The sequence below is a fragment of the Saimiri boliviensis genome, chromosome 9, assembly GCF_048565385.1.
Source record: "Saimiri boliviensis isolate mSaiBol1 chromosome 9, mSaiBol1.pri, whole genome shotgun sequence".
Classification (NCBI taxonomy): Eukaryota; Metazoa; Chordata; class Mammalia; order Primates; family Cebidae; genus Saimiri; species Saimiri boliviensis.
In genome coordinates, this window is record NC_133457.1 from 91567289 (window position 1) to 91593592 (window position 26304).

Below are 26304 nucleotides of genomic sequence, written 5' to 3' on the forward strand. Positions count from 1 at the left end.
CTCATTTCAAAGGAGGGCAAGGGGTGAAGTGATAGGACAGGAATTGGAGGGGGAATCTTATAAATTATTACCCAAATTGGGCACTTTTAGGATTGAAATGAGCATAAACCAGGCCTGCCCTGAGCAAGATAGGATATCTAGTATCCTCGTTTCAGGTGAGAGGTTTAGGAAGCATGTAAGGAAAGAGATTTAAGAATGTTGACAACCAGATGCAGTAGCTCACACCTGTAATCCCAGCACTTTGAGAGACCAAGGCAGGAAGATTGCTTGAGCTCAGGAGTTTGAGACCAGAGTGGGCAACATAGTGAGACCCTATCTCTACAAAAAAAAAAAAAAAAAGTAGCTGAGAGTGGTGGCATAGGCCTGTAGTCCCAGCTGCTGGGGAGGCTGAGGTGGGAGGATTGCTTGATCCCAGGAGGTAGAGGCTACAGTGAGCTGTAATCGGCCACTGCACTCCAGCCTGGGCCACAGGGCTACAGAGCAAGACCCTGTCTCACTCTCTTTCTCTTTAAAAAAAAAAAAAAAAAAAGCTGATGCTCCATTGATTGTAAACATATTTGCATTAAATATTTGCATCTCAGGACCAATCATTATCACTCAAGTTGGGGTGAGGAGGACAAGTGACTGGAGAAGCCAGGAGAATGCACAGAGGAGAGCTGCTGTAAAACAGTGCCTGGGCCATGTTTATGTGAGTGTGGGTGAGCACTTGAAAGATCTGCTGGGAAAGGGCAATGAGAGGTCTGGAAAGCGCCGTCTTTGGAGGGAGCTGACTCAGTGCAACAGGGAGGACTGACTGGATTGTGGCCAATTAGAATGAGCACTAGGCAGTGAAGCTGTTTTACATCCTATCAGTCTTATGTAATGCTTAGGTTGACATCACGTTCTGAACCTTACCTTTTTTTCTCAGATGGCTCACTGGGTGATGAACTCAGCAGGCAGCACAGTGTCTCTTTGAGTCTCCTAGAGGCTCAGGGGCTGCAAGGAGGACTGGGCCAGGGTGGGGCTGGAAGTGGGTGACTAGATCAGCCCAGGCAAGGGGCTGGCTTCCCACTGGCAGAAGGGGCCCTGTAAAGCTTGGTTCCAAGATCCTAAAACCCCTCTTTTCCTCAAAATAATCATATGTTCTGGTTGACTGCTTTCCTCCATCAGGAAAGGGCTCAAATACCCTGGGATTTCTTGGAGGGGAGGAATTAGGAAACCAAAGGGAATTGCCTTATGCCCTATTCTAGTTACTACTGATGTACTGGAAATACCCCACAACTTAGGTGGTTTAAAACAACTACCATTTTATTATGCTAATGGATTGTTTAAGCCAGGGAGCTGGACAGGCACAATGGGGACTTGATTCTGCCCCATGATGTTTGGGGTGTCAGTTGAGAAGACTCTAAGTCTATAGGTGCTTTGATAGCTGGGGGTTGCAGTCATCCGAAGCCTATGCATTTGCATGAGTGGCACCTGGGCTGGGAGGACTTGAAGATCAGATGTACTGACTGGGGTGCCTACCTCTGGCTTCTCTGTGTAGCCTGGTTTCCTCATGGCATGGTGGTCTCAGCTTGGAGGGACTTCTTCCATGGTGGCTGAGGACTCCAAGTGTGAGAGTTTCAGCAAACAAGCTGCAGTGCCACTTCCCACCTGGGCTCAGAAGTCATGTAGCATCACTTCCACTGTATGCTCTTGACCTGATAGTTATGTAGTTCACTGGCTGAGTGCAGTGGCTCGTGCCTGTAATCCCAGCACTTTGGGAGGCTGAGGTGGGTGGATCACCTGAGGTCAGGAGTTCAAGACCAGCCTGGGCAACATGGTGAAACTCTGTCTCTACTAAAAATACAAAAATTAACCAGGCATGGTGGTGCACCCCTGTAATCCCAGCTACAAAGAAGGCTGAGACAGGAGAATCACTTGAACCCAGGAGGTGGAGGTTGGAGTGAGCTGAGATGGTACCATTTAAGAAGGTTTGGGAAGCATGTAAGGAAAGAGGTTTAAGAATGTTGACAGCCAGGTGCAGTGACTCACACCTGTAATTCCAGGCATGAGACTCTATCTCAAAATAAAAAAAAGTCATATAGCCCCCAGATTCAAGGGTAGAGGACTCGCAGCCCACTTCTCAACGGGAGGAGTATCAAAGACGTTGTTGCCATTTTAAAAAGCTGCCACAATGGGTTGATGGTCTTACCTGTGGATTCTTGGAGTTTTCATTGACCTCATGAACCATTCCAAGGGTGGGCAACCTACAGGAAGTGGCTATTGCAAATGGCCCTGCATGATTCCTCATTCTAAACTCACTCCCATTGCCTCTCCCATGACCACAACTACTCATATCCCACTATAAATAGTGAAGGTCATTTTCCAGACTGAGTGAGAAGAGGGGTGTAGGGTTTGTCCTTGGAGGTCAAAGCCCTTGAAGGGAAATGATGCCACACAATTTTCTTCCTCCTTCTCCTCCTTCTTCTTCCTTTTTTTTTTTTTTTTTTCTTTTGAGACAGAGTCTCCCTCTGTTGCCGAAACTGGCGTGCTGTGGGGTGATCTTGGTCACTACAACCTCTGTCTCCGGGGCTTAAGCTATCCTCTTACCTCAGCTTCCTGAGTAGCTGGGACCACAGGTGTGAGCCACCACGCCTGGCTAACTTTGTATATTTTCTAGAGATGTTGTCCAGGTTGGTATTGAACTCATGAGCTCAAGCAATCCGCTTACCTTGGCCTCTCAAAGTGCTGAGATCACAAGCATGAGCCACCATGCTTAGCCTGAGTTACCTCCTTAAAAGCCCACTCTGGTTGTTTTGTGGGCATTAGCAGTACCTGGGTGGAGGCTTTTGCAGTGGCCTGGCCTATGGTGGTAGTAGAGGACAAATTGATGACACTTTAGAGATAGACTCACTAGATATACTATCGCCAGTGAGGTAAGGAGTTGGGTAAAAGGAGGAATCATGGATGACTTAAATTTCTTTCTTTCTTTTTTTTTTTTGAGACGGAGTTTCGCTCTTGTTACCCAGGCTGGAGTGCAATGATGTGATCTTGGCTCACTGCAACCTCCGCCTCCTGGGTTCAGGCAATTCTCCTGCCTCAGCCTCCTAAGTAGCTGGGGTTACAGGCACACGCCATCACGCTTAGCTAGTTTTTTGTATTTTTAGTAGAGATGGGGTTTCACCATGTTGACCAGGATGGTCTCGATCTCTTGACCTCGTGATCCACCCGCCTCGGCCTCCCAAAGTGCTGGGATTACAGGCTTGAGCCACTGTGCCCGGCAACTTAAGTTTCTTAATGAACAACTAGGGGGATGGTGGAGCTATCTTCTTAAATGGTGAAAAATGGATGGTGACCAGATTTTAGAGGGAACATCTGGAGTTCCTTCCTTCCATTTGGACATGTTGAATTTGAGATGGCTGTGTAATCCCCAGATGGGTGCTGAAGATACACATTTAGAAGTTGTCAGCATATAGACGATTTCCAGTCACGGGCTTAGATGAAGTCATCATGGGAGGAAATGTAGCCAGAGAAAAGAAAGGAATCAGGACTTCATCATGAGGAATGCCGACAGTTTCGGACTGGTTGTTCTCAATCTCTGGTGTGCATCACCTGGAAGACCAGATAAAACACAGATTGCTGCCTCACCCCTCCCACCCCGGGATTTGATTCAGCAGGTCTGGGATGGGGTCCAAGCACCTGCATTGCTAACAAGTTCCTAGGTGATGCTGATGCTGCTGGGCCAGGACCACATTTTGAACCAGAGGAAGAGACTGAGAAGGGACAGCCAGTGAAGTAGGAGGGAAACCACCGAGGGTCCTGTAAGCTAAGAGGAGGGTGTTTTGAGAAGGCAGAGCCAGCTATTGAGAGGCCAAGTTGTGTGAAGACAGGGGAGTGCTCACTGGATTTTGTAACATGGAGGTTTCTGCGGACTTGAGAGACATTTCAATGGACTGGTAAGGGCAGAAGCAAATTGAAGCAGGAATAGAAGGTGAGGGAGTAGAGGCAACACTTCCTGAATTTTACCCTGCAGAGAGTAGAGGAGTAGGCAGGAGCTGGAGGAGAGGGTGGGCGTTAGAGAGGTTGTTTTGAACTCTAATACTGGAGGGTCCTCTTCGGGTCGGGGTACATTCAATGGTATTATTCATGTCCTCATAGATCTTGTTTCTTCTCTCTTTCTACTATTCCCTACCCAAGCTGGCATCAATGGCTGTAGCAGTTTGAGACATCACATGGCATAGCAATTCAGACAGAGAAAGACAACAGCTAGCCTGTTTGTGTGGTCTTCTCTTAGGTGTGAGGAACGTTTTCCCTAAAGATGTGAATCATGAATTTAAGGAGAAACTATTGTACTGTTGCTGCACAGAATGGTTCATATCTCCCCACCCTTTAAAAGCATTCAGTGCTTCCTTAATGGCCAGACTTCAATATCTGTAGTTAAAGTTTGCGGTCAAGGTCTCTGTGAAACATTTCTCATGATGTCTCTTTCTCTCTCTCTCTTTCTCTTTGCATTTCCCTGGGTGGAAACCCTGCAGAACCACTTATCCTCCTTTAACTGCCTTACTGAAGGTCCACTTAAGTAGTTCTCTCAGCCCTGAATTTCTTGACCCTACTTATCTTCTGTGGAGTCCTTTTCTCTGAAATCCTTCCATATCTTCCCATCAGAAGTCAGCGGCCTTCCTTCTAGCTCCAGCAGCAACTGGCTTGTACTATCCAGTTCCATTTTAAATTGCCTTATTATTTAAAAATTTATTATTGGCCAGGCGCAGTGGTGCACACCTGTAATCCCAGCACTTTGGGAGGCCAAGGCAGGTGAATCACCTGAGGTCAGGAGTTCAAGACCAGCCTGGCCAACATGGTGAAACCCTGTCTCTACTAAAAATACAAAAATTAGCTGCGTGTCGTGGAGAGCACTGTAATCCCAGTTACTTGGGAGGCTGAGGCAGGAGAATTGCTTGAACCCATGAGGCAGAGGTTGCAGTGATCCAAGATTGTACCACTGCACTCCAGCCTGAGCAACAGAGCGAAATTCCATCTCAAAAAAAAAAAAATTATTTAAAGCCCTGTTGCTCTTTAACTAGGCTATAAGTTCCTTGGGAGGAGAGCCTGAGTACTGTGCCCAGGAAAATCAATTAAATGATGTCTTGAATGTGGCTTTCTCTCCCATCCACTCATATTGCTCTTCTTCCTCTTTTCCCCTTGGTATCTACAAAAAATTTCCTTTTCTCTTTCTAGCCATGTCTGTCTAGCCGAGTGTGAGGTGTCTCAGCCACCCAAGACAATGTCAGTGTCACCTGGAGCCTGTGCAGCATGTGGGCCCTCCTCCACTGGCTGTCCTCTGCATCGCAGCTTTTATGGACTGTCTGATTTTCTCTGATCTTCTTTGTTCCCACCCTGGACTTGGCTTCTGACTTTATTTTTCTGGAAACTGGAACCTTCCTGTGTCTTTACTGGCAGTTCCTGAGGCAATGGTAATTTTCTGGTCCCCAACACCAGTGAATGATCAGCAGCTACCCTCATTCAGCCCCTTCCTTGGAGTGTGCCAAAAAGGTTTTCTTTTTATATAGTTTATGCATAAGGCATATGTGTGTGATTCCAACTGATACAACCAAGGGTAGGGGGTGGGGGTGCCACGTGGGGAGAGGCTTTTCCTCTCATGCTTTAATAGACCCATGAGGTGGGTTAATGCTTAATAATGCACTTCAATGCCTGGTAGGACTCATTTTGCCCGTTACTTTCTCTTAGCTTCAGAATATTTTCTGATATATATGTCAGATGTATATTATATATATATGAAATATATTCCAGGCATGTACCACTATGCCCAGCTAATTTTTGCATTTTTAGTAGAGACTGAGTTTCATCATGTTGCTCAGGCTGGTCCCGAACTCCTGACCACAAGTGATCCACTTGCCTCGGCCTCCCAAAGTGCTGGGATTGCAGGCATGAGCCACTGCGCCCAGCCCGATATCCTTGATTATTTCTCCTTCCAGATTAACTTTGTAATCATGTCAAATTCCATGATACCTATGGTTGGAATTTTTTTTATTGAAATGACATTGCATTTAAGAATACATTTTTGAAGAATCATCATCTTTATATAAAATGTTTTGCCTTGTTCCCATATCCAGGAAATAATTCGAATGTTTACTCAGGTGGTTTTGTGCACCTCCCAAGAGAGTTGTGGCAGATGCTTTTGATACCTTGCCCTGTGACCCTTGGCCCATCTGAGTTCGCCTGTAACCAAGGCTTCTAGAATGCTGACATCTTCCCACCCTGATGCCAGCCTCTCTCTTCTTTGCTTGAGGACTTTTTCTGGCATCATCTGAGCTTGCTGAACCCTTCTTCCCAGGAGCACCCCCAAAATGTGTAGACTCAGGGGTCCCAGGGCAGTTCTCCCCAATGGGAGATGAGAGTCAGTCTGTGGAAAAATGCTCCAACTCCCCACTCTTGTGGCTGGATGACCTGGTACTAGCTCCTAGAATGTTCTGGGTGGGGTGAAGCCCCAGTTGCTCATGGTAATTGATGCATTACCACACTGCACGTGTGTGGATATTAAAAGTGGAGAGTTGTAGTACATGAACCTTAGAAGCTGCTGAAATTCTAGGAAACAAAGGAGGGAAGAAAGGGTGTTCTCACTTCTACTTGGGGCACTACCTGGCTGAGGGGGTTGGGTGGAAAGTCCCCGGGGCATCCTGAAGCTTCCAGAACCTCCACAGGTGGTGACTGTGGTGGCCCATGGAGAAGGGGCTGGCTCCAGGGGCCTTGAGCCTGAGAAAGAGACTTGTTCATCATGGATGCACATGCATGAACATATACCTGTATTTCCAAAATCCTTGGGCAGGCAGATGCTGCTTTGTAGGAAACTGGGTCCTGTATTAGCAGCTGAGGAACCCAGATATCTCTCAAATCTATCTTCAGTGCTCTAACTTTTTACTCCCAGCTCTTTACTTGGCCCTGGGAATTGGTTGGGGCTAGGGACAATAAAATAAAGAAGCATTTATAAAGGAAGCATGTTTTCTCTTCAGTTTTCTTCCCGTTTCCTGTAATGAAAACTCGATTTGCTTATGCTATCATTACACGGTGGTTATTTCCAGCTACATCATGAATAGACCTTGTTTGTGATGAGTTCCTGAAAGTTTGCATGTAATTCAAGACGTTTTTGAAATAAAAGTGTGAAAATATGTCAAGTGCATTAACTGTGTAAATGTACATTATGTAAAATGGGCCACTCCTTTATCAAGGTATTTTGTAGGTCCATATTCTCAGATCCTGGGTTTGCAAGGCACATCTTCGAGCAGTGTTCATGTAACTCCTGACCTTGTGTAGCTGGGATCCCTCACACAGTGTTCTAGGAAGAAGGCAGTACACTCTCTTAGAGCACTGCCTTCACCCTACATATGATTGTTCTTCATTAGGATGGCCACATCCTGAGGCCCCCTGAGCCTTCTCCCTCAGCTATAACTTCATCTTGTTACTTTGACTGTTGCCAGCCAGGTCAGCTTCCAGGCCTGCTGTCCTGACCACACTGGTCTTTCCCTCCAAACCCTTGGTGTTCAAGACACTTGCTATTGGTGTGTCACATGCTAAAATTCTAACTCCGTACCAACTTCTATTCTCTGTCTTGTTTTCAGCTTTATTTACTCATCCTGTGGTATTTTCTTAAAAGACAGGCAAAGAGTTTAATGGTTTTCATCTTCTAATGGACTTTTATTTCTTTGAATAGGACTTCATGCCAAGGCTGAACTGAGAGCAGGGCTGGCTTTGGGTAAGTGATAATTGCCTGACTGGGACAGCAATGGAAAATCCCTCCACGTTTTAAAATGAGTGACATCTGAAAAGAAGTTAATAGCATATGGTGGAAGCAAAATCAAATGGCAAAATTAACAATATGAAAGTAAAAATGGTCAGAGGTGGCATCAAAGCTCATACACAGTAGTGTTCTTTTTTGTGTGTTCTTGTTCTTTTATTGAATATAGAAAATGAGACAAACTAGGATTGGAAATGCTGCCATTTAAAGCAATCTGGAAAGTTACTCTGAAAATCCTGGCTTATACTTGTTCATATTTTGCCTTTGATTTTTCTGCCCAGGAGAAGCATCTTGAGACTACAAAGGGTAGAATGAGCACTGGAAGCTCAAATGGGCTGAGGGAGGAGGCAGAAACTTTCATGTGTGCCAAATGCATGCAGATCTTCAGGCCTGTTGGATCATATCTTAAGGAAGTAACAATTTGCGAATGACAGTGGAGTGTCATACCCATGGCTCAAACCACATGCAAGCCTCTACCTTCTTAGAAATGGTTTGTCTGAGATGATAAGGTGGCCCTATTTAACCCTAATATTCAAATAATATAAAATGGTGCTATGGCTTGAATGTGTCACCTCCAAAATCCAGGCATTGAAAAAATATATATATATGTTTTTTTTTTTTTTCCAGATGGAGTTTTGCTCTGTTCCCCAGGCTGGAGTGCAGTGGCACAATCTTGGCTCACTGCAACCTCTGCCTCTCAGGTTCAAGCTATTCTCCTACCTGGGCCTCCCAAGTAGCTGAGATTATAGGTGCATGCCACCACGTCTGGCTTATTTTTATATTTTTAGTAGAGTCAGGATTTCACCATGTTGGCCAGGCTGGTCTTGAACTCCTGATCTCAGGTGATCCACCTACCTCGGCCTCCCAAAGTGTTGAGATTACAGGCATGAGCCACCGCACCAGGCCCAGGCATTGAAACTCGGTGGCCAATGGGATAGTATTAGGAAGTGGAGGCTTTAAGAGGTGATTCAGTCACTAGGATTCTTTCTTTGTGATTGAGATTCAGGCCCTTTTAAAAGAGGCTTTGCACAGCCGCATTTGGCCCTCTTGCCCTTCTGCCTCCTGCCATGTGAGGACACGGTGTTTCTCCCCTCTAGAGGATGCGGCATCAAGGTGCCATCTTGGAAGGACAGAGCAGCCCTCACCAGACACCAAACATGTTAGCATCTTGATTTTGGACTTCCCAGACTCCAGGACTGTGAGAAATAAATTTCTGTTCTTTATACAATATGTCTCAACCATTCCAGATGTTGAAGATTTGAATTTATTTCCACAAGTCTTAAAGTCTTTGGTGATGCAGGTAGTGGTGCTGAAATATCACAAATCAACACTTGGATATCTTCTTTGGCTAAAAAATATCTCCAGATGCCAGATGATACAAAGTTTGGGTTAGAGTGTTGGGTTAGTGATGGCAAAATAAAGAAAGCTACTCAGCCTGGCCTGAGTAAAATGCAGTTTATTATAATAAAGCAACAGATGGCAACCATCACGGAGCTGGCAGCTGGGTCCTGTCAACCTAAATAACAAACATTTTGAAAGGAAAATGACATTTATTTGGGAATAGGCATTGCAATGGAAATGCATGTACTATAATACACTATGTACCTATTCAGGGAGGTACAGGAAGACAAGGGTTTTTTAGAGGAAAAACAAGGAGGGTTACATAATTGTTTTTGGGATAATTATCCTTGACTACAAGGATCAGTAACAAGGGTAGTACCAGTTTGAGGTTGGACAGGCAGTTGCTGGGCAGATGTCCTTGTAGAGGTACTTTTTTGTGTAATGTGGAGATGGACTTTGTGTAAGGCTGTGATTTTTGTAGTCTTTTGTGATAGTTGTTGTGCATGACAAGCCTCTCTTCAAGGCCTCTTCTGGCTGTTCGGATTTTTAACATAGGTGACTTTATTTGATTCTGAGAGCTTTCACAGCCTCAAGTCGCAGTATTTAAAATACTTGCTTCCCTCCTCCTCCTTTTTTATGATCATTGAAGTTATTTTTTCTTGTAAAAGCAACACATATTCAACAGACATACTGGAATATGTAGATAAGACTAAAGAAAATAAGAATAAAAGAAAATGAAGAAAATATCTAAAATATAGATAAGAAAATAAAATATTCATAATTCTACCCCATTCACATTACTTTTTTATGTATATGTAATTTTTCCTTACCTAAATGCAATCATAACTTTTGAGCTAAGCTCCACCTCCACCCTATATTCTGCAATAATATTATGGCTGCATAGTATTCCATCACATAGCTGGGAAGAATATCCCTATAGCTAAATAAGTTGTCAGGTGTGCATGGTTTGGTTTGGTTTGGTTTGGTTTTTGAGTTGAAGTCTTGCTCTGTCACCCAGGCTAGAGTGCAGTGGCAGGATCTTGGCTCACTGCAACCTCTACCTCCCTGGTTCAAGTGATTCTGCTGCCTCAGCTTCCCGAGTAGCTGAGACCACAGACACTAGGCTAATTTTTGTATTTTTAGTAGAGACGGATTTCATCATGTTGGCCAGGCTGGTTTTGAATTCCTGACCTTGTGATCCACCCACCTCCGCCTCCCAAAGTGCTGGGATTACAGGCGTGAGCCACTGTGCCAGGCCAGATGGGCATGTTTTTAAGTTTTTGAGGCATGTAGTCAAAGTGGTTGCACCAATTTATACTCCCACAAAAGCGTGCTTTGAATCTCCCAGCATATTATCAGTTTTTTCCTAATCATTTACCAACTTAATAAGTGAAAATGGCATTTGTTTTAGTGAATGAATAAAGCTTTTTCATTGCTGTAAAGTTAATTGTGAAACCCTGGCTTTTACAAAGAACCTCAAGAGACAAAGTGGGGAGGAAGCATATTCTAACAATTTTTAAAGTCATCATCTTTTTTAACTTGTCTTACCTGGATAAGGAACCCAGCGATGCCTGTAACTGACTTAATACATGTTTCTGGTTACCTATGTGAATGCTGATGTAGTCAGCTTAGAATATTCTGAAGTTATTTTCCCTTTGTAAATGAACCAGAGAAATATGTGAAATTATGATGGAAAAGTTTAGAAAGTTGATAATTTTTTTTCCAGTTAGATATCTTGAGAAATTATCTTTATTATCTTTGAAATTCTTCTTTTTTATTGTGTAATATACTTTGCCAAGGCAAAGTTTTCTCTTTCAATACATTCTTTGTTTATAAGAAACTGTCAGTTGCAATAATTCTGTTGAACAATTTTCTTGCTTTCTGCTCCATCTTTTTCTTCTCTTAAGAACAGACAAAAGAAATTAGAATAAGAATGCTATATTTCATTGGTATTTTTCAACTTTCTAAGATTTTGGTGCTCAAAAAATTGTATAGAAGCATTCTAATGTATACACTGCTTTTATGTTTATTTGTTGGAATTGTTATATTCCTTCCCAGTAGAAAGGTACTTGCTTAATATTTGTGGAATTTGTAAGTGCAAATTATACATAACAATAATGCAAGATTGCTTATAGGATAATAACATTTCTGTGTGGCCATCTGATGTTGACCATCAGGAGGGATTCCCTTTGGGTTACTTTTCTAATGATGTTGCCAGATTTATCTTAATTTGTCCACAGCTTCTCCTAGCTCTTCTTGTCCCAGGGGCACACACTGGCAAGAAGCTTGAGGTGGTCAGGGAAGTAGTTTTTGTCCAGGAATTGATTTAATTTGGCTCACATGACCCCCTTGGCCGTTTCTAAACTTCACAAGGAAAAAGTACATTATTAAAATAAATCCTAAAATTTACAATAGAACAAATATATAAATATAGAAAACTAGTTTCAGAACTGATTAAATAAAAGGAATCCACAGAACAAAATGTCAGTTTTGACTATAGTGCTCATAGCTGCATGTTTCATAGCTATAAGCCACATGTGCTCTTTAAATTTACATTAACAAAATTTAAATAAAACTAAAATTTAATTCCTCAATCACACCTGTCATGTTTTAAGTGCTCAGTAGCCACACATGACTGATGTTGGTTGAATAACGTTTATTCTTGTTTTTAAGGGACATACTGTGTGTATTTTTAAGTTGTCTGTGTATTTTGATCTTGAAAAACCTTTTTAGCAAGAGAGAAACTGCTCCTCCCTGGGCCAGCCAATTCTGAGTGATAGTAAGGGACTCAGCTAGGAACGTGCCTTTGATATGAAAACAAACCAATCCTAAACCAGACCTCCCCTATCTGGCCCATGCAGCCCAGGAAGCAATATTCCTCTGCCTTAATCATCCCAGAGCCAGGTACTGGGCAACTAGAGATCACTCCTGTAGAACAAAGACCAACAAAATTATGCAGATGAGCCAATCTTAAACTGTTTACCTTGCACTGTCCTGACTTTCCCACTGAAGCCCCAGTGAAGGCTCTAGTTCGGCTTTCTCCTCATGTCTTTTGCTGCCTGACCACTCTGGTGTCTCTCCCAAGTGGCCCTTCATGGCTTGCCATGCCTTCTGTTTCTAGGACCCGTGAGTACAAGAGACATTGTTTTTTCCTGAGCCTCCCCTGTATTTCCTTTTGTAGATATATATGCTTGTCTCATAAAAGAAACAAGGGGGCCAGGCGCAGTGGCTCCCACCTGTAATCCTAGCACTTTGGGAGGCCAAGGCGAGTGGATCACCTGAGGTCAGGAATTCGAGACCAGCCTGGCCAACATTTTAAAAGCCCATCTCTACTAAAAATACCAAAATTAGCCGGGCATGGTGGTGGGCACCTGTAATCCCTGATGGGATTAATGCCCTTATAAGAAGAGGAAGATGGGCCGGGCATGGTGGCTCACACCTATAATCCCAGCACGTAGGGAGGCAGAGGCAGGTGGATCACGAGATCAGGAGTTTAAGACCAGCCTGGCCAACATGGCAGAACCCTATCTCTAAAAATACAAAAATTATCTGGGCATGGTGGCAGGCGCCTGTAAACCCAGCTACTCAGGAGGTTGAGGCTGAAGAATCGTTTGAACCCAGGAGGCGGAGGTTTCAGCGAGCTGAGATGGTGCCACTGCACGCCAGCCTGGGAGATAAGAGGGAAACTCCATTTCAAAAAAAAAAAAAAAAAAAAGAAAAGAAAGACAGAGGACTCTGTTTCCACATGTGTGCACCCAGGAAAGAGAAAGACCATGTGAGGACACAGTGAGAAGATGCCCTATGCAACCAGGAAGAGGGTCTCCATCAGAACCTGACCATGCTAGTACCCTGGTCTTGGACTTCCAGCCTCCAGAACTGTGGGAAAATAAATGTCTGGTGTTTCAGCCATCCAGCCTATGGTATTTTGTTACAGTGAACCAAACTGGCTAAGATAGTACCTATTTACTAAAATATTGTTTTTGTTTGCTTTTTGTACAGCAATGATGGAAACTAAGACCTTGTTTTAATGAACACCTTGTTCTTTTTGAGACAGAGTCTTACTCTTTCACCCAGGCTGGAGTGGAGTGGTGCAATCACAGCTCACTGCAGCCTCTGCCTCCCGAGCTCAAGTGATCCTCCCAGCTCAGCCTCCGGAGTAGCTGGAAACAAGGGTGCACACAACCATGCTTGGCTAATTTTTTGAATTTTTTTGTATTTTATTGTAGAGATGGGGTTTCACCATGTTGGCCATGCTGCTCTTGAACTCCTGGGCTCAAGCCATTTGCCCACCTCAGTTTCCCAAAGTGCTAGGATTACATTTGGTGAGTAGGAATATATCCTACTTTCATCTATATTTATTAGATCATGTTGACTCAACAAATATTTATCAATCACTATTTTTGGTTCTAGGGATACAGCAGTGAATAAACCAAGTTCCTTCCCTTGTAGAAATTTTGCTCTCGAATTGAAAAGGGGTGGGGGAGAGGAATCTTCTGCGTAGGAGGAGCTACAGGGCTCACTCTGACTGCAGTGGGTTCAAGAGCAGATGGGAGGATGAGCTGGAGATGGCACTGTGGGATCTGATGTGGCCTTTCTTGTAAAGGAATGCAGAGGAGTGGGGCGATGGCTGGGGAAGGGATGAGGGGCCTAAGGAGGCTTGGTCTGTACGTTGATGGGAATGATGATGGAAGTCCTTGAGTAACTGAGAGGAGATGGGACAGAGTGTGCAGGTGGGGAGTCCAGTCTTTGCTAGGAACACGGACAATCAATTCTAAGTAGCCGAGAAGGGGACGGAGCACAGGACCAGGTGAGAGCAGACTGCCTGCGAGTGGGGCGGAAGCCCTGGAACGACTCTGATTTGTTTCTGTTTTCTCCCTGAAGTGGAGACAAGGCTGTCAGCTGCAAAGGCAGAGGGAGCATTTGACTGTCAGCAAATTGTTTTCTGGCGAATTGATCTGCAGCCCAGAAACTGGCTCTTGGGTGGATTGATCAGATTTTTCATTTTCTCCATCATTAGTTGCTATTTTTATTAAATTCTTCTTTCAGTCTTCTTTGTTATCGTGTTTAGTGTTGGGTTAATTTTTCCATTTCTTCTCATGTAACAATGAGAGCATTTAAGGTGATGCATTTCCTTTCGAGCACAGCTCTCCCTGCCTCTCTTCCCCCATGAAACTGTTGCAGTACGAAATAACTTACTCAGCTTGGACCCCAAAGTCCAAATTCTAATGGGATGATGTGGGGTCTGTGGCAGTAATGAGGCTTCTCCTTTCCTACTTCCGCTTCCTCCCTTTCCTACTTGTGTGGCTCTCCTAGAACCAGAAAACAGCCTTGCCATGAAAGCTTCACTACTTCATGGAACTTAAACAAGTGTGTGCTGCTTATCGTGGCTAAGCCATTTAAACCTCAGGAATTAAGAGAAGAGTTACCACATGTTTTGTATGGGTTGTTGCATGTTTGAAACTCATTTTGAATTATCTGAGTATTTGGGCTTTATTTAATATGAAGGACTATTAAATCACCTTGTGGTGAACCTTTTATCCCCTCCATAAACCTTTATATCATTTACTGTCTGGAGTCTTTGAAATGTTCTATGTTAATGATGTTTAAGAATTAGATTCGATTGGCAGGGCACAGTGGCTCACACCTGCAATCCTGGCACTTTGGGAGGCAGAGGTGGATCACCTGAGGTCAGGAGTTCGAGACCAGCCTGGCCAACATGGTGAAACCCCATCTCTACTAAAAATATAAAAATTAGCCAGGCATGTTGGTACATGCCTGTAATCCCAGCTACTGGGGAGGCCAAACAGGAGAATTGCTTGAACCAGGGAGGCAGAAATTGCATTGAGCCAAGATTGCGCCACGGTACTTCAGCCTAGGCAACAAGAGTGAAACTCAAAAAAAAAAAAAAAATTAGATTATATACAAAAGTGCAGAGAAAAAGGCTATGAAGAAATACACCCCAATATTAGCTGTTGTTAATTCTGGGGAAGTGAATTCTGGGTAACTTTTTTCTTTATATTTTCCCTCCAATTTGAAACCTTTCTTCTCATTAGCATGTATTAATTTTACACTTTTAAAGTGTTTTAAAGGATAGGAAATTTACATTTTTGTATATTGTGTAAATTGCAACTATGTAAAAAATATGTATATTAAAAGGATTAAAAGAAATGTGCCAATACATTAATAGGATTTTTCTGGGTGGTAGTGCAATGGGTGACTTTTCTTCCTTTTGCTAATCTGCATTTTATTAGAATATATTTGTATATTCTTTATATTTTTCATAATGGAAAAGTTAATTTTCTTTTCAATAAAGAAAATAGAATTCTGCCAGGATGTCCTGGGTACAGAGCTCTTTTTTTCATAGATGTTTCCTGCAATATAGAGAGTTTCTTGAATTTAAATATTCAGATTTAAGTTTTTCCTTCTTGGGACAGTTTTGTAACTGCCTGACAGGGTTCACCTTGCCCACTGCATAGACAGAGATGATTTATCAAGTAAGGAGAATTGCAATAGAGAAAGAGTTAATTCATACAGAGCTGGCTGTGCGGGAGACTGGAGTTTTATTATTCCTCAAATCAGTCTCCTCAAGTATTCCAGGGTCAGAGTTTTTAAGGATAATTTGGTGGTGGTAGTGGTGGGGGAAATGAGTAGGGAGGGTTCATTTGTTGGGTTGGAGATGAAATCATAGGAAGTTGAAGATGTACTTTTGTGCTGAGTCAGTTCCTGGGTGATGAGCCAGTTATCAGTCTGGGTTGTGCCAGCTGATTCACTAAGTGCAGGGTCTGCAAAATATCTTAAGCACTGATGTTAGGTTTTATAATAGTGATATTATCCCCAGGAGCAATTTGGGGAGGGTCAGAATCTTGTAGTCTCCAGCTGCATGATTCTTAAACCATAATTTCTAAGTTTTTGACTAGTTTGTTAGTCCTATAATTCAAAGGCAGTCTAGTCCCCAGGCAAGAAGGGGGTTTGTTTTGGAAGGGCTGTTATCATCTTTGTTTCAAGCTATAAACTATAAACTAAATCCCTCCCAAAGTTAGTTCTACACCCAGGAATGAACAAGGAGAGTGTGGAAGTTAGAAGCAAGATGGAGTGGGTTAGCTCAGATCTCTCTCACTGTTTGAGTTATAATTTTGCAATGGCAGTTTCAGTTTTTCTTAATTACACCTTTGATTATTTGTTCTAGTCTAATGGTTCTTGCTTTTTACTCAGGAACACCCTCTATATTTGGGTTTTGATCTGTGGTCTCTATACTTTTATAACTATTATCTTCTCTCTCATTTTTTCATCTCTTTATCATTTTTCTCTTTATTCTGGGAGAGTTTTGCAAGTTTATCCTCCATCTCAGTGCCCAAAGGAGAGCCTCTTTTATCCTGGAAATGGGAGTATAAGAAACTCATACCCATTTAGAGGAGAAATTAAGAAACAATCTGTGAATGCAGCCCAATTATGATGTAAAAGAAGTAAGGGGTTTTAGTGATATCCAAGAACCCTGGGAGCATGTTACATGTAGGTGTCTGGAATTGCTGCTTGAGCTCAAACCATGGGCCTGACCAGTTAGGATAGCGTGGCGGGACAGGCCAACACAAGGGCCTAGGAACCTGCTGCGAACCCCATCTGGCTCCTAGGGAGGGGAGGCCAGAGTGGGAAGAGAGATTCACTGTTAAAAATGTTATTCTCTTGCTGTGCAGAAGCTTTTTAGTTTAATTAGTTCCATTTGTCTATTTTTGTTTTTGTTGCATTGCTTTTTTTTTTTTTTTTTTGAGGATGAGTCTTGTTCGGTTGCCCAGGCTGGAGTGCAGAGGCGTCATCTCGGCTCACTGGCAACCTCCACGTCCTGGGTTCAAGCGATTCTCCTGCTGATACAGAATGCCTGGGTTCCTGGTTAAACCCCACTCTCAAGCCTGGAACCTTGGCCCTAGTGAAAGCAACTGACCCTGCAGGTCTTGGTTCCTGGTTAAACTCCACCTTCAAGCCTGGAACCTCAGCCCTAAGTGAAAACAGCTGACCCCATTTTTCTGCCCAAATGATTGCCTTTTTGGCCCACCATGCCTCTATCCTGTGCCCATAGAAAGACTTCAGCTGAAAGAACAACGTAAGTGGCTGATGCAAGTGGTTGGGGATGCAAGCTGCTGAATATCAGGGATACATGCAGCTGAGCATCAGTGACTATGGATGGACACAGCTAACTTCAGATGGTGTGGCTTCACAGAAAGATCACCTTCCCAGACCATCCCCTTTCTAATTCCCCATCTCTCTGAGAGCCACTTTTATTGCCCAGTAAAATTCTCCACATGCTACCCTTCAAATAGTTCATGTGACCTCATTCTTCTTGGACACCAAACAAGAACTTGGGTGTCAAAAAGGGCATGAGACTAGATGAGCCACTCCAATTCCTGCCTATGAAGAAGGTCAAGGGAAAAATTTTATCTAAGTGCCTTAGCCTCCCAAGTAGCTGGGACTACAGATGCGTGCCACCATGCCTGGTTAATTTTTGTATTTTTAGTAGAGATGGGGTTTCGCCATCTTGGCCAGGCTGGTCTCCAACTCCTGGCCTCAAGCAATCTGCCCACCTCTGCTTCCCAAAGTGCTGGGATTATAGGCATGAAGCACTGAACCCTGCCTGTTGCATTGCTTTTGAGGTCTTTATCATAAATTCTTTCCCTAGGTCAAATTATTATTAAAAAGTCAGAAAGCAACAGATGTTGGTGAGGATGCAGAGAAAAGGGAACACATACACTGTTGGTGGGAATGGAAATTTGTACAACCTTCATGGAAAACAGTGTGGAGATTTCCCAAAGAACTAAAGCTACAGCTACCATTTGACCTACCACTCCCACTACTGGGTATCTACCCAAAGGAAAATAAATCATTATATTAAAAAGATCCTGCACTTGTATGTTTATGGCAGCTTTATTTACAATAACTAAGTCATGGAATCAACCTGTGTCCATCAACAGACGATTGGGCAAAGAAAATGCTTTTATACATACACTGTGGAATACTACCTAGACATAAAAAAGAATGAAATCATATCTTTTGCACCAACATGGATGGAACTGGAGGCCATGATCCTACCTAAAATAACTCAGAAACAGAGTTAAATATCACATTCTCACTTATAAGTGGAAGCTAAACAATGTGTATATATGGGCATACAGAGCAGAATAATAGACATTGGAGACTTCACAAGGTGGGAGGGTGGAAGAGGGATAAGGGATGACAAATTACCTATTGGGTACCATTTAGATTATTTGGGTGATAGTTACACTAAAAGTCTAGGCTTCACTGCTACACAACATATCCATGTAACAAAAATGCACTACATCTATGACTATTTTTAAAAATGTTATTTTCTTTTTGTCACCAAAGTTGGGCTCCCATCAGAGTCACCTGGGCCTCTAATGATTCCATTATTTTGATTGTATTAGCCAGCCTTCCTGGAGCACTATGAGGTTTGGGCCTTGGGGATACAACCCTTGGTTTTACAACACTGATCTCTCCCCCAGGGTGTGTGGTGCCCCATGGGACTGATTGCAGAGGCTTTTCCAGCACAGCCTCACAGTGACAGGAGCCACTACTCTCTGCAGCATACATCCTTCTGTTGAGTCAGTTCCTGCGCTGCCCTCACCATGGGGAGCTGTCTCTCAGGGCCCAGTGCTGTCCCTGTCTCCTGGCTTAGTGCTGTCCCTGTCTCCTGGCTTCATCCCCAAGTCTAATGAAGTGCTAAGTTCAAATCATTACCATGGACTTCTGCACTCAATAGAAGTCCAGGTGGCCAGATGCGGTGGCTCACACCTGTCATCCCAGCGCTTTGGGAGGATGAGGCTGGAGGATTGCTTGAGCTCAAGAGTTTGAGACCAGTGTGGGCAAATGAAACCTTGTCTCTACAAGAAATTTAAAAAATAGCCAGCCATGGTGGCGAGCACCTGTAGTCCCAGTTCCTAAGGTGGTAGAGGTGCAGTGAGCTGCGACTACAAGCTATGAGGTGCAGTGACTAGAGATGGGTGGTGAGTAAGTTAGTGCCCAAGCCCTAACCTGTTTAGGCAAGAGCTCTGTCTTCTGCCTGCTCTCATATAAGCACTAAAATGTTAATCAGCAGGTAAGAGTTGGGTTAAACCAGGGTTGGAGTTTAGTCAGGTGAGTGAGGACCCAAGAGTTGTGGGTGTATATGAGTGAGTGATTATACACATGAAACACAAAATTTAAGCCTGAAAAGTAGAGAAAGGAAGGATGGTAAAGAGGCAATAGGACCTGTTGTAGGTCCCAGTTTCTCTTACATAGTTTGGTAGTAATAACTTCTCATTACCTAGCCAGCACTTTTCTTTTCTTTCTCTTTTTTTTTCGAGATGGAGTTTTGTGCTTGTTGACAAGGCTGGCGTGCAATGGCACAATCTCAGCTCACTGCAACCACTTCCCAGTTCAAGTGGTTCTTCTGTCTCAGCTTCCTGAGTAGCTGGGATTACGGGCATTCACCACTACACCTGGCTTTTTTTTTTTTTTTTAAAAAGTAGAGATGGGCTTTCACCATGTTGGCCAGCCTGGTCTTGAACTCCTGACCTCAGGTGATCCACCCACCTCAGCCTTCCAAAGTACTGGGATTGCAGGTGTGAGCCAATGCGCCTGGCCCTAGACAGTACTTTCAGCTATTTGGGGGACAATCACTAGGCAAGGCACTGTGTTAAATGATGATGTGGCACAAAAAAGACCATCTGTGCCATTCGAGAGAGGTCATCATGTAATTCAAAGAGACAGAGTATTCCAAGTACTATACTAAAAAGTAAAAGATTCTGAGTGTCTAGACTCTTCACTTGACCACTCAAAAGTTTCCACAATGTGATGCTAAGCCATTTTTTGTTCTTATCTCCCCCACTCCTCCAAACAAATCCATTGTGAATCCATCATTTCATAAGCATAGTTTTCCTTTCTCCCCTCTCTGCACCTTTTGAACACCGAGGATGTTCTTCCTAGAAAGTTTACTTGTATGACCTCCTCCAACAAAACTCACTTACCATTCTGAAGGCTGAGCCCAAATAAGGAATCCGGGAAGCCTTTCTAGTATCTTGAGCAGTAGTTGTTTCCTCTCTTCTCAGTTGTTCACATGGTATCTACCATATGCAGATACTTTGATCACCTCTTCCAGCAGACAGCATGGACATTTTCCTGCCTGTCTGTGTAGCAGTGTCTGCCTTTATATAAGTAAGGGAAGCCCACGAGAAAAAGAAAAAACATAAAGAACAAGGTTAGAACCAGATGGCTGAAATCAGCCACTGCCTTGGGCTTCCTGGTTGCCATGGATATGATATTTTCTATTGTTCCTTAACTCTGGTCTCTATGGTGAGCTCAGAATTAAAGCTAGAACTTTATAAAAGCAAGAAACGATTGGGAGTGGCTCATTTAATATTTCAGTGAAGGTGGTGGGCAGTGTCTTAGCTGGTTTTCTGCTTCTACAACAGAATACTCAAGACTGTGTAATTTACAAATAAAAGAGATTTATTTAGCTTACAGTTCTGGAGGCTGGGAAGTCCAAGATCAGGTGGCCACATCTGGTGAGAGCCTTATGCTATTTCACAGCATGGTGGAAAAGTGAAAGGTGAAGCTAGTGCCTGTGAAAAGAAGAGAAATGAAGTGGCTGACCCACTTTATAACAACCTGCTCTCCTGAGAGCTAACCCAGTTTCTCAAGAACTGCATTAATACCTTCATGAGGTTGGAGCCCCATGACTCAAACACTTCCCATTAGGACTCCCCTCCCAACACTGCCACATTTAGGAATTAAGGTCCCAACACATGAACTTTTTGAGGGATGTGCTCAAACCATATCAGGCAGGCATGGGGAGGAGAGAGAGATGGGGTAAAAGACAAAAATAAATACATGCTTTTCCAATGGTTTCCCTCCCTACAAAATATTACATGTTAAGTTAGCTCAACTCTTGTTTTAGATCTATTTCATCTATTCCTCACACTGGGGTCCATTGGGGGGAAATGGGGGAGAGGCGGAGGGGTGGGGAGGTGGGAAGAGATAGCATGGGGAGAAATGACAGATACAGGTGAGGGGACGGAAGGCAGCAAACCACACTGCCATGTGTGTACCTATGCAACAATCTTGCATGTTCATCACATGTACCCCAAAACCTAAAATGCAATAAAAAAAAAAGACTGCATTATAACTCTCTCTACCAACTGACTCCCTTCTCACCACCTCACAGTACATGGTATCTCTTAAAATGACCAACTCAGGGCTGAGCGTGATGGCTCATGCCTGTAATCCCAGCATTTTGGGAGGCTGAGGCTGGTGGATCACCTGTGGTCAGGAGTTCAAGACCAGCCTGGCCAACATGGCAAAACCTCATCATCTTTACTAAAAACACAAAAATTAGCCAGGTGTGGTGACAGGTGCCTGTAATCCCAGCTACTTGGGAGGCTGAGGCAGAAAAATTGCTTGAACCAGGAGACGGTGGTTGCAGTGAGCCAAGATTGTGCCATTGCACTCCAGCCTGGGCAAAAGGATGAGACTCCATCTCAAAAAAACAAAAACAAAAAACAAGCCGGGCGCGGTGGCTCAAGCCTGTAATCCCAGCACTTTGGGAGGCTGAGGCGGGTGGATCACGAGGTCAAGAGATCGAGACCATACTGGTCAACATGGTGAAACTCCGTCTCTACTAAAAATACAAAAATTAGCTGGGCATCGTGGCGCATGCCTGTAATCCCAGCTACTCAGGAGGCTGAGGCAAGAGAATTGCCTGAACCCAGGAGGCAGAGGTTGCAGTGAGCCGAGATTGTGCCATTGCACTCCAGCCTGGGTAACAAGAGTGAAACTCCGTCTCAAAAAAAAAAAAAAAAAAAAAAAAAAAAAAACAGCCAACTGAATATGATTTCAAGGAGTGTGTGTACTGGATGTGGCATATACAGGACAACACTGAAGACGACATTGACATTAGGCTTTCTGGTTTCTCTCTTAGTAAGTAGATGGACCCAGATGGGACCCTTTAACTGAAGTGATAAGGTATGGAGGTAAGGGGGCTAGGGAAGCATGGGAGACTTTATATACTTGGACTGCCTTTTGCCCAGCATTTACAGGATTGGCTTTGGCCAACATAAAACAGCAGCCTTAGGAAAGAGGTAGTGTATGGTCTTGGCTATACCTTGGCATAGTTCAGTACCTGGCAGTAGCCAAACTGCAAACTTTGAGGACAGTTTCCACACAAGACTACTCTCTGTTCTGATGCCAACTATAAGTTTGAGGGCTCCCCAAAACACCTTTAAGTTTGATAATTCACTAGAAAGCCTCATAGGACTCACTGAAAGCTATTATACTCACAGTTATGGTTTATTAAGGGAAAGGACACATTAAAATCAGCCAAAAGGCTAGGTACAGTGGCTGTCACCTGTAATCCCATTGCTTTGGGAGGCTGAGGTAGGAGGATTACTTGAGCCCCGGATTTTGAGGCCAGCCTGGGCAACAAAGCAAGACACCATCTCTACAAAAAATAAGAATTAGCTAAGTGTAGTGATGCATACCTATGGGAGGCTAAGGTGGGAGGATCACTTGAGCCCAGGAACTTGAGGCTACCATGAGCTATGATTGTGCCAGCCTGGGTGACAGAGGGAGACTGTTCAACTAATTAGCTAAACTAACTAAATAATAAAAATCAGTCAAAGGAAAAGATACATAGGGCAGAGTCTGGGAGTGCTCCAAACCCGAGGCATCTGTTCCTTCCCCATGGAATCAGGGTATTTCACGCTCTGGTATTGATATGTGACAATACTCACAAAGTATTGCTAATCAGAGAAGCTCACCAAAGTTTCAGTGTCTAGAGTTTTTATTTGGGCCTTTGTTATGTACTCATGATTGATCAGTTGATTGCCTTGTTGTTGAACTTAGTTTTCAGGTCAATTGATACTTCATGCTCCAAAGCCCCCATCCTAAGTCACATAACTGGGCTTTCTGTCATGGCCAGTTTCTATCCTAAGCCTTTAACCCAGTTTGACTAGCCCCATCCTTAAACAAAGGCACTCCTATCAGATATGGATAGCTTACCTTCTAGAAGCCTAAGGCAAAGGCCAGATGTCAGTTGGGGAAAGACCAAACTCTTCTCTACATAGCCGCTATCCCATGAATGAACTTAGAAACAGTTAATTCATGGGACAGTGGCTTTGCTCAACAGAGAAGAGGAAAAATAAAGCTCCCTTGCAGGGGAATGCATGAATCTTCTTTCCTCTTTTCCCTTGCTAGGTTGTTGGGTTGTACAACTAGAATTGCAAACTTATATCAACTGGCCCTCCAGCCTAAGAAGTGAGAGAAAGATACTAATAACAAAGAGGTTCACAGTGAGGAAACACGTTTTCCTTATCCACATCCTAAACACCTGGATTAGACTGACTTTTCTTTATTCAAAAATTAGTAAAAAGAAAATACTAATATGGCATCTAAGAAAATAGTTTACAGTTAAGAGAAGGAGAATTGAGATACAGAAGGGGAGCATTGTTTGGAAAAAAAAAATTCAAGAAGGAGATTAGCCTAGGTAAAGAATGTATGACTAAGACCCCAAAAGCAAATGCAACAAAAACAAAAATAAATAAATGGGACCTAATTAAACTAAAAAGCTTCTGCACAACAAAAGAAATAATTATCAGAGTAAACAAACAACCTATAGAATGGGAGAAAATATTTGCAAATTATGCATCTGACAAAGGACTAGTATCCAAAATCTACAAGGAATCAAACAAATCAGCAAAAAAAAAAACCCCACCAGATAATCCCATTAAAAGGTAGGCAAAGGACATGAATAGATATTTCTCAAAAGAAAATATAAAAATGGCCAAAAAATACAAGAAAAAATGCTCAACATCACTAATAATCTTGGAAGTGCATATTAAAACCGCAAAGAGATACTACCTTATCCCAGCCATAATGGTGATTATTAAAAAGTAAAAAAAAAACAAACAAACCAAAAAACCCAGTAGATGTTGGTGTGGATGTGGGGAAAAAAGAAAACTTATATGCAGCTGGTGGGAATGTAAATGAATACAACCTCTGGGGAAAACAGTATGGGGGTTTCTCAAATAACTAAAAGTAGATCTACCATTTGATCCAGCCATCTACCACTGGATATCTACCCGAGGAAAGTAAGTCCTTCTATCAAAAAGACATCTACACGTGGGTTTATGGTAGCACAATTCACAATTGCAAAGATATGGAATCAGTCTAAGTGCCCATCAACTGAGTAGATAAGAGAAAATGTTATATACATGTGTCTGTGCATGTATGTGTGTGTGTATATATATATATATATATATGCATATATATTATATTTATATGCACCATCGAATACAATCAAGCCTTAAAAAGTAACAAAATAATGTCTTTTGCAGCAACTTGGATGGAACCGGAAACCATTATTCTAAATGAAGTAACTTAAGAATCGAAAACCAAATACTGCACGTTCTCACTTATACATACTCACTTAAGCTATGAGTATGTAAAGGCATGCAGAATGACATAGTGGACATTGGAGACTCAGGAGTGGGGAGGGTCAGGGGGATGAGGGATGGAAAACTACCTATTGGGTACAATGTACACTACTTGGATGACAAGTGCACTAAAATTCTAGACTTCACCATTACACAGTTCATCCATGTAACCAAAACCACTCATACCCCTAAAGCTATTGATACAAAAATTTTTTTAAAACAAAGAAGTTTCAGAACATGCCTGTGATGTGTTCTCAATATCCTTAAGATATGATCTTGAAATGAGATGAATGGTGAATGATAATACAGCAGAAGTGACAAGATAGGTGGCTGATGAGCTATCTTAAATGAGGGTTAAAAAATAGTTACAGAATTTGAATCTTCAAAAAATAGTAAAGCTGAATAAAACCTATTTAAAATTAAATTAGTGATATGGAGAGAAAACTTGAGAAAGTTTCCCAGAATAGAGAGAAAAAGGTGCAGGATGAAATGCAAAACGGGAAAAAATAGTAGACATTGAGAAGAGAGGAAGGAGGCCCAACATCAGATAATTGGTGAAAGTGAATCTGACGATTATGTGCCTTGGGGTTGCTCTTCTTGAGGAATGTCTTTGTGGTGTTCTCTGTACTTCCTGGACTTGAATGGTGGCCTGGCTTGCTAGGTTGGGAAGTTCTCCTGAATAATATCCTGAAGAGTGTTTTCCAGCTTGGATTCATTCTCTCTGTCACATTCAGGTATACCTATCAAACATAGATTAGGCCTTTTCACATAATCCCATATTTCTTGGAGGCTTTGTTCATTTCTTTTCACTCTTTTTTCTCTATTCTTGCCTTCTCATTTTATTTCATTGAGTTGATCTTCAATCTCTGATATCCTTTCTTCTCCTTGGTTGATTCAGCTATTGAAACTTATGTATGCTCCGCAAAGTTCTTGTGCTGTGTTTTTCAGCTACATCAAGTCATTTACATTCTTCTCTAGGCTGTTTATTCTAATTAGCATCTTATCTAACCTTTTCTCTAGGTTCTTAGCTTCTTTGCATTGGGTTAGCACATGTTCTTTTAGCTCTGAGAAGTTTGTTATTACCCACCTTCTGAAGCCTGTTTCTGTCAATTCATCAGATTCATTCTCCATCCATCTTTGGTCCCTAGCTGGTAAGGAGTTGTGATCCTTTGGAGGAGGAGAGGCATTCTGGTTTTTGGTGTTTTCATCCTTTTTGTGCTGGTTTCTTCCCATCTTAGTGGCTTTATCTTCCTGTGGTCTTTGTAGTTAGTGACTTTCGGATGGGGTCTCTGAGTAGACGTCATTTTTGTTGATGATGAAGTTATTTCTTTCTGTTTCTTAGTTTTCCTTCTAACAGGCCCCTCTGCTGCAGGACTTCTGGAGGTCCACTCCAGACCCTTCTTGCCTGGGGATCACCCACAAGGGCTGAAGAACAGTAAGGGTTGCTGCTGGTTTCTTCTTCTGTTATCTGCATCCCAGAAGGGTACCTGCCAGATGTTGGCCTGAGCTCTTCTTTATGAGGTGTCTCTTAGGGTATACAGGAGTTGGGAAGCTGCTTGAGGAGACAGTCTGTCCCTTATAGGAGTTCAAGTGCTATGCTGGGAGCTCTGTTGTTCCATGCAGAGGTACCTGGCAGGTACTTTTAAGTCTGCTACAGCAGAACTCATAACCGCCTCTTTTCCCAGGTGCTGTGTCCTAGGAAGGTCAGCTTTATTTATA

The 26304-nt window shown here is 42.9% G+C and overlaps 1 long non-coding RNA gene and 1 pseudogene across 1 annotated transcript in view; one reads left to right on the top strand and one right to left on the bottom strand.

Moving 5' to 3' along the window:
- Nucleotides 1-26304, top strand: part of LOC101039129 (small ribosomal subunit protein eS4-like) — a 41554-nt pseudogene that overhangs the window by 1448 nt on the left and 13802 nt on the right.
- Nucleotides 18568-26304, bottom strand: part of LOC141585685 (uncharacterized) — a 185113-nt gene continuing 177376 nt past the window's right edge. The window contains exons 3-4 of the long non-coding RNA XR_012519318.1: nucleotides 20619-20718; nucleotides 18568-20301 (exon numbers count right to left, since the gene is read on the bottom strand). This is a non-coding gene — a long non-coding RNA (uncharacterized LOC141585685). The remainder of the gene's footprint in view (nucleotides 20302-20618; nucleotides 20719-26304) is intronic.